The sequence below is a fragment of the Mesoplodon bidens genome (genome assembly GCF_964165515.1).
Source record: "Mesoplodon bidens genome assembly, contig: HAP1_SCAFFOLD_46, whole genome shotgun sequence".
NCBI lineage: Eukaryota > Metazoa > Chordata > Mammalia > Artiodactyla > Ziphiidae > Mesoplodon > Mesoplodon bidens.
This window is the reverse complement of record NW_027672173.1, coordinates 1,319,202-1,328,074: the sequence shown is the minus strand read 5'-3', so window position 1 is coordinate 1,328,074 and position 8,873 is coordinate 1,319,202.

The following is an 8,873-nucleotide window of genomic DNA, read 5'->3' as shown; positions in this document are numbered from 1 at the left end:
TTTAAAGGCGATTCCAACGTACCTCTTGAAATCTGTTTCCTGCTATTCTGCCTCGCGTTCAAGTCCTCCTCGTTGCCTTCCCTCAACAGATTTTTGGACGATCATTGTCCTTTATTACTCTGCCAGTTTGTGAATTGCTGTGCCCCTGAGATCCATTTTTCAACTCGTTTTTTGTGAGCTGTACGCAAGTCCAAAATTTTGGTTCAGGACCTATACTGGTTTCCGGTGGGTGGCTGAGACTCTGGTTAATTCTTCTTCCTGCCGGGAAATTAGAGTGGCATGTGCCCTTCCAAATGCCTAACAGCTACTCTCTCATTGGTTCTCCCTCTTCCCTTCCATCCTCTGCCAAATTGGCAACCTGTGCGAACCCGGAGGTTAAAGGGTTGTCTCTCCAAGTTGCGAGATTGATAGTAAAGCAGTTGGAAAGTCAAAGCGGAGCACCAGGAGAGGGACTACTCGTTGAGTTTTAGAAACCTTTTGTATTCACAGTGTGTCCATTCTCTAGGTTTCCCGTACATGTTATAGCTGTAGTAATATTCCCTTCAACATGGAGAGTTGGGACCAATGGAATGGGGGCCATGCATTTTTGCTTTAAGGGGTCTGCATTTGCTCACCCAATCTCACCAATCCTATCAGTCCCAAGTGTCCAGCCTTATGCCACATCCAGCTGTCATTGTACATAGGGTCATTCCAGGTTTCATCAGAGACCCTGAAGGAAATGCAAAGAATTTCCCTGTTTTTTGGTTTTGTTTTTGAAATTCCTTTTTATAGTGGGTTTGAGCTGATTCTCGCTGCCATGTTTATGCCACTCTAGACACACTTGATTCCCTTACAGAGACATATCAATACATAGGTTTTAAGAATCTTACTAGTCAGATCTATTCCTCTGCGGGAAATATGGAGTTTTGAGTCCCTTTCACTGAGGAAGGTGTAGGTCTTGTCTATTCCACAGTTTGTTATAGAAATGGTACCTGTGCTTATATCAAACTCTGGTTTTATGCATCACCCCACCTCTCCTTTCCCCTTAAGAAGGCATAAGAGTTTTTTCTAAATGTGAGACTCTGTTCTCTTTCCTAACTCAGTTCATGTGTAGCCATGTTTACAGGATCTTCATACGTGATATCTTATGATAAGTTTCTTTTTCTGTGTGACTTATTTCACTTAGAATCATCGTACCTGAATCCACTCAATTTGCTGCTCCTGGTGTTATGACATTGATTTCATGGCTGAGGGATATTCCATCGTACATAAATACCACAGTTATTTGAACCATTTTTATATTTCCTGGGATATTTAAGGTGTATCCAAGTTGAGGTTCCTCTAAGCAGTCCAGCCCTAAATTTGGGGGTGGCTCTCTCTCTTATTGATTTTCAGTTTTCCCAAGGTATATTCCCTAGACAGGAAGTGCCCTTGGCTCTGTAGCTCTGTTGTTTACTTGTTTTACGGAACACAATGCACTCCTCCAGTGAGGCAGTTAGCAATTTACATCCTGTCCATCAGCATAACAAGCTACCTGTTCTCCAGGGCCTGTCTTGCCTTTCTGTTTTTTACACATTTTGTGGATGTCCCTTTTGACCGGTGGGAAGTGATACTTCTTTGTAGTACATATTTGCATTGCCCTCTTGCTTGCTTGGCCAAAAAGGGCGTATGCGTTTTCTCCTGAATATATTCAGGAGAAAACGCATACGCCCTTTTTGGCCAAGTGCGTCATTGTCAAAGTTGTGCCCCTCTTCCTGTGCTTTAAAGGCGATTCCAACGTACCTCTTGAAATCTGTTTCCTGCTATTCTGGCTCGCTTTCAAGTCCGCCTCGCTGCCTTCCCTCAACAGATTTTTGGACGATAGTTGTCCTTTATTACTCTGCCAGTTTGTGAATTGCTGTGTCCCTGAGCTCCATTTTTCAACTCGTTTTTTGTGAGCTGTGCGCAAGTCCAAAATTTTGGTTCAGTATCTATACTTGTTCTCGATGGGTGGCTGAGACTCTGGTTAATTCTTCTTCCTGCCAGGAAATTATAGTGACATGTGCCCGTCCAAATGCCTAACAGCTACTCTCTCATTGGTTCTCCCTCTTCCCTTCCATCCTCTGCCAAATTGGCAACCTGTGCGAACCAGGAGGTTAAAGGGGTTGTCTCTCCAAGTTGGGAGATTGATAGTAAAGCAGTTGGAAAGTCAAACCGTAGCACCGGGAGAGGGACTAATCGTTGAGTTTTAGAAACCTTTTGTATTCACAGTGTGTCCATTCTCTAGGTTTCCTGTACATGTTATAGCTGTAGTAATATTCCCTTCAACCTGGAGAGTTGGGAGCCATGGAATGGGGACCATGCATTTTTGCTTTAAAGGGTCTGCATTTGCTCACCCAATCTCACCAATCCTCTCAGTCCCAAGTGTCCAGCCTTATGCCACATCCAGCTGTCATTGTAGATAGGGTCATTCCAGGTTTCATCAGAGACCCTGAAGGAAATGTAAAGATTTTCCCTGTTTTTTGGTTTTGTTTTTGAAATTCCTTTTTATAGTGGGTTTGAGCTGATTCTCGCTGCCATGTTTATGTCAGTCTAGACACACTTGATTCCCTTACAGAGACATATCAATACATAGGTTTTAAGATTCTTACTAGTAAGATCAATTCCTCTGCGGGAAATATGGGGTTTTGAGTCACTTTCACTGAGGAAGGTGTAGGTCTTGTCTATTCCACAGTTGGTTATAGAAATGGTACCTGTGCTTATATCAAACTCTGGTTTTATGCATCACCCGACCTCTCCTTTCCCCTTAAGCAGGCATAACAGTGTTTTCTAAATGTGAGACTCTGTTCTCTTTCCTAAATCAGTTCATGTGTAGCCATGTTTACAGGATCTTCATAAGTGATATCTTATGATAAGTTTCTTTTTCTGTGTGACTTATTTCACTTAGAATCATCGTACCTGAATCCACTCACTTTGCTGCTCCTGGTCTTATGACATTGATTTCATGGCTGAGGGATATTCCATCGTACATAAATACCACAGTTTTTTGAACCATTTTTATATTTCCTGGGATATTTAAGGTGTACGCAAGTTGAGGTTCTTGTAAGCAGTGCAGCCCTAAATATGGGGGTGGCTCTGTCTTATTGATTGTCAGTTTTCCCAAGGTATATTCCCTAGAATGGAAGTGCCCTTGGCTCTGTAGCTCTGTTGTTTACTTGTTTTAGGGAACGCAATGCACTCCTCCAGTGAGGCAGTTGGCATTTTACATCCCGCCCATCAGCATAACAAGGCTCCCTGTTCTCCAGGGCCTGTCTTGCCTTTCTGGTTTTTACACATTTTGTGGATGTCCCTTTTGACTGGTGGGAAGTGATACTTCTTTGTAGTGCAGATTTGCATTGACCGCTTGCTTGCTTGGCCAAAAGTGGCGTATGTGTTTTCTCCTGAATATATTCAGGGGAAAACACATACGCACTTTTTGGCCAAGTGCATCATTGTCGAAGTTGTGCCCCTCTTCCTGTGCTTTAAAGGCGATTCCAACGTACCTCTTAAAATCTGTTTCCTGCTATTCTGCCTCGCTTTCAAGTCTGACTCGTTGCCTTCCCTCAACAGATTTTTGGACGATAGTTGTCCTTTATTACTCTGCCAGTTTGTGAATTGCTGTGCCTCTGAGCTCCATTTTTCAACTCGTTTTTTGTGAGCTGTACGCAAGTCCAAAATTTTGGATCAGGACCTATACTGGTTCCCGGTGGGTGGCTGAGACTCTGTTTAATACTTCTTCCTGCCTGGAAATTAGAGTGACATGTGCCCATCCAAATGCCTAACAGCTACTCTCTCATTGGTTCTCCCTCTTCCCTTCAGTCCTCTGCCAAATTGGCAACCTGTGCAAACCAGGATGTTAAAGGGGCTGTCTCTCCAAGTTGGGAGATTGATAGTAAAGAAGTTGGAAAGTCAAACCGGAGCACCAGGAGAGGGACTACTCGTTGAGTTTTAGAAACCTTTTGTATTCACAGTGTGTCCATTCTCTAGGTTTCCCTTACATGTTATAGCTGTAGTAATATTCCCTTCAACCTGGAGAGTTGGGAGCCATGGAATGTGGGCCATGCATTTTTGCTTTAAAGGGTCTGCATTTCCTCACCCAATCTCACCAATCCTCTCAGTACCAAGTGTCCAGCCTTATGCCACATCCAGCTGTCATTGTAGATAGGATCATTCCAGGTTTCATCAGAGACCCTGAAGGAAATGTAAATAATTTCCCTGTTATTTGGTTTTATTTTTGAAATTCCTTTTTATAGTGGGTTTGAGCTGATTCTCACTGCCATGTTTATGCCAGACTAGACACACTTGATTCCCTTACAGAGACATATCAATACATAGGTTTTAAGATTCTTACTAGTCAGATGTATTCCTCTGCAGGAAATATGGGGTTTTCAGTCCCTTTCACTGAGGAAGGTGTAGGTCTTGTCTATTCCACTGTTGGTTTTAGAATTGGTATATGTACTTATATCAAACTCTGGTTTTATGCATCACCCCACCTCTCCTTTCCCCTTAAGCAGGCATAAGAGTGTTTTCTAAATGTGAGACTCTCTTCTCTTTCCTAACTCAGTTCATGTGTAGCCATGTTTACAGGAACTTCATAAGTGATATCTTGTGATAAGTTTATTTTTCTGTGTGACTTATTTCAGTTAGAATCATCGTACCTGAATCCACTCACTTTGCTGTTCCTGGTCTTATGACATTGATTTCATGGCTGAGGGATATTCCATGGTACATAAATACAACAGTTTTTTGAACAATGTTTTATATTTCCTGGGATATTTAAGGTGTACCCAAGTTGAGGTTCTTGTAAGCTGTGCAGCCCTAAATTTGGTGGTGGCTGTGTCTTATTGATTTTCAGTTTTCCCAAGGTATATTTCCTAGACTGGAAGTGCCATTGCCTCTGTAGCTGTGTTATTTACTTGTTTTAGGGAACGCAATGCACTCCTCCAGTGAGGCAGTTGGCAATTTACATCCCGCCCATCAGCATAACAAGGCTCCCTGTTCTCCAGGGCCTGTCTTGCCTTTCTGGTTTTTACACATTTTGTGGATGTCCCATTTGACCGGTGGGATATGATACTTCTTTGTAATGCAGATTTTCATTGCCCACTTGCTTGCTAGGCCAAAAAGGGCGTATGCGTTTTCTCCTCAATATATTCAGGAGAAAACGCATACTCCCTTTTTGGCCAAGTGCGTCATTGTCGAAGTTGTGCCCCTCTTCCTGTGCTTTAAAGGCGATTCCAACGTACCTCTTGAAATCTGTTTCCTGCTATTCTGGCTCGCTTTCAAGTCCGACTCGCTGCCTTCCCTCAACAGATTTTTGGACGATAGTTGTCCTTTATTACTCTGCCAGTTTGTGAATTGCTGTGTCCCTGAGCTCCATTTTTCAACTCGTTTTTTGTGAGCTGTGCGCAAGTCCAAAATTTTGGTTCAGTATCTATACTTGTTCCCGATGGGTGGCTGAGACTCTGGTTAATTCTTCTTCCTGCCAGGAAATTATACTGACATGTGCCCGTCCAAATGCCTAACAGCTACTCTCTCATTGGTTCTCCCTCTTCCCTTCCATCCTCTGCGAAATTGGCAACCTGTGCGAACCAGGAGGTTAAAGGGGTTGTCTCTCCAAGTTGGGAGATTGATAGTAAAGCAGTTGGAAAGTCAAACCGTAGCACCGGGAGAGGGACTAATCGTTGAGTTTTAGAAACCTTTTGTATTCACAGTGTGTCCATTCTCTAGGTTTCCTGTACATGTTATAGCTGTAGTAATATTCCCTTCAACCTGGAGAGTTGGGAGCCATGGAATGGGGACCATGCATTTTTGCTTTAAAGGGTCTGCATTTGCTCACCCAATCTCACCAATCCTCTCAGTCCCAAGTGTCCAGCCTTATGCCACATCCAGCTGTCATTGTAGATAGGGTCATTCCAGGTTTCATCAGAGACCCTGAAGGAAATGTAAAGATTTTCCCTGTTTTTTGGTTTTGTTTTTGAAATTCCTTTTTATAGTGGGTTTGAGCTGATTCTCGCTGCCATGTTTATGTCAGTCTAGACACACTTGATTCCCTTACAGAGACATATCAATACATAGGTTTTAAGATTCTTACTAGTAAGATCAATTCCTCTGCGCGAAATATGGGGTTTTGAGTCACTTTCACTGAGGAAGGTGTAGGTCTTGTCTATTCCACAGTTGGTTATAGAAATGGTACCTGTGCTTATATCAAACTCTGGTTTTATGCATCACCCCACCTCTCCTTTCCCCTTAAGCAGGCATAACAGTGTTTTCTAAATGTGAGACTCTGTTCTCTTTCCTAAATCAGTTCATGTGTAGCCATGTTTACAGGATCTTCATAAGTGATATCTTATTATAAGTTTCTTTTTCTGTGTGACTTATTTCACTTAGAATCATCGTACCTGAATCCACTCACTTTGCTGCTCCTGGTCTTATGACACTGATTTCATGGCTGAGGGATATTCCATCGTACATAAATACCACAGTTTTTTGAACCATTTTTATATTTCCTGGGATATTTAAGGTGTACGCAAGTTGAGGTTCTTGTAAGCAGTGCAGCCCTAAATATGGGGGTGGCTCTGTCTTATTGATTGTCAGTTTTCCCAAGGTATATTCCCTAGAATGGAAGTGCCCTTGGCTCTGTAGCTCTGTTGTTTACTTGTTTTGGGAACGCAATGCACTCCTCCAGTGAGGCAGTTGGCATTTTACATCCCGCCCATCAGCATAACAAGGCTCCCTGTTCTCCAGGGCCTGTCTTGCCTTTCTGGTTTTTACACATTTTGTGGATGTCCCTTTTGACTGGTGGGAAGTGATACTTCTTTGTAGTGCAGATTTGCATTGACCGCTTGCTTGCTTGGCCAAAAGTGGCGTATGTGTTTTCTCCTGAATATATTCAGGGGAAAACACATACGCACTTTTTGGCCAAGTGCATCATTGTCGAAGTTGTGCCCCTCTTCCTGTGCTTTAAAGAAGATTCCAACGTACCTCTTAAAATCTGTTTCCTGCTATTCTGCCTCGCTTTCAAGTCTGACTCGTTGCCTTCCCTCAACAGATTTTTGGACGATAGTTGTCCTTTATTACTCTGCCAGTTTGTGAATTGCTGTGCCTCTGAGCTCCATTTTTCAACTCGTTTTTTGTGAGCTGTACGCAAGTCCAAAATTTTGGATCAGGACCTATACTGGTTCCCGGTGGGTGGCTGAGACTCTGTTTAATACTTCTTCCTGCCTGGAAATTAGAGTGACATGTGCCCATCCAAATGCCTAACAGCTACTCTCTCATTGGTTCTCCCTCTTCCCTTCAGTCCTCTGCCAAATTGGCAACCTGTGCAAACCAGGATGTTAAAGGGGCTGTCTCTCCAAGTTGGGAGATTGATAGTAAAGAAGTTGGAAAGTCAAACCGGAGCACCAGGAGAGGGACTACTCGTTGAGTTTTAGAAACCTTTTGTATTCACAGTGTGTCCATTCTCTAGGTTTCCCTTACATGTTATAGCTGTAGTAATATTCCCTTCAACCTGGAGAGTTGGGAGCCATGGAATGTGGGCCATGCATTTTTGCTTTAAAGGGTCTGCATTTCCTCACCCAATCTCACCAATCCTCTCAGTACCAAGTGTCCAGCCTTATGCCACATCCAGCTGTCATTGTAGATAGGATCATTCCAGGTTTCATCAGAGACCCTGAAGGAAATGTAAATAATTTCCCTGTTATTTGGTTTTATTTTTGAAATTCCTTTTTATAGTGGGTTTGAGCTGATTCTCACTGCCATGTTTATGCCAGACTAGACACACTTGATTCCCTTACAGAGACATATCAATACATAGGTTTTAAGATTCTTACTAGTCAGATGTATTCCTCTGCAGGAAATATGGGGTTTTCAGTCCCTTTCACTGAGGAAGGTGTAGGTCTTGTCTATTCCACTGTTGGTTTTAGAATTGGTATATGTACTTATATCAAACTCTGGTTTTATGCATCACCCCACCTCTCCTTTCCCCTTAAGCAGGCATAAGAGTGTTTTCTAAATGTGAGACTCTCTTCTCTTTCCTAACTCAGTTCATGTGTAGCCATGTTTACAGGAACTTCATAAGTGATATCTTGTGATAAGTTTATTTTTCTGTGTGACTTATTTCAGTTAGAATCATCGTACCTGAATCCACTCACTTTGCTGTTCCTGGTCTTATGACATTGATTTCATGGCTGAGGGATATTCCATGGTACATAAATACAACAGTTTTTTGAACAATGTTTTATATTTCCTGGGATATTTAAGGTGTACCCAAGTTGAGGTTCTTGTAAGCTGTGCAGCCCTAAATTTGGTGGTGGCTGTGTCTTATTGATTTTCAGTTTTCCCAAGGTATATTTCCTAGACTGGAAGTGCCATTGCCTCTGTAGCTGTGTTATTTACTTGTTTTAGGGAACGCAATGCACTCCTCCAGTGAGGCAGTTGGCAATTTACATCCCGCCCATCAGCATAACAAGGCTCCCTGTTCTCCAGGGCCTGTCTTGCCTTTCTGGTTTTTACACACTTTGTGGATGTCCCATTTGACCGGTGGGATATGATACTTCTTTGTAATGCAGATTTTCATTGCCCACTTGCTTGCTAGGCCAAAAAGGGCGTATGCGTTTTCTCCTCAATATATTCAGGAGAAAACGCATACTCCCTTTTTGGCCAAGTGCGTCATTGTCGAAGTTGTGCCCCTCTTCCTGTGCTTTAAAGGCGATTCCAACGTACCTCTTGAAATCTGTTTCCTGCTATTCTCCCCGCATTCAACTCCGCCTCGTTGCCTTCCCTCAACACATTTTTGGACGATAGTTGTCCATTATTACTCTGCCAGTTTGTGAATTGCTGTGCCCCTGAGCTCTATTTTTCAACTCGTTTTTTGTGAG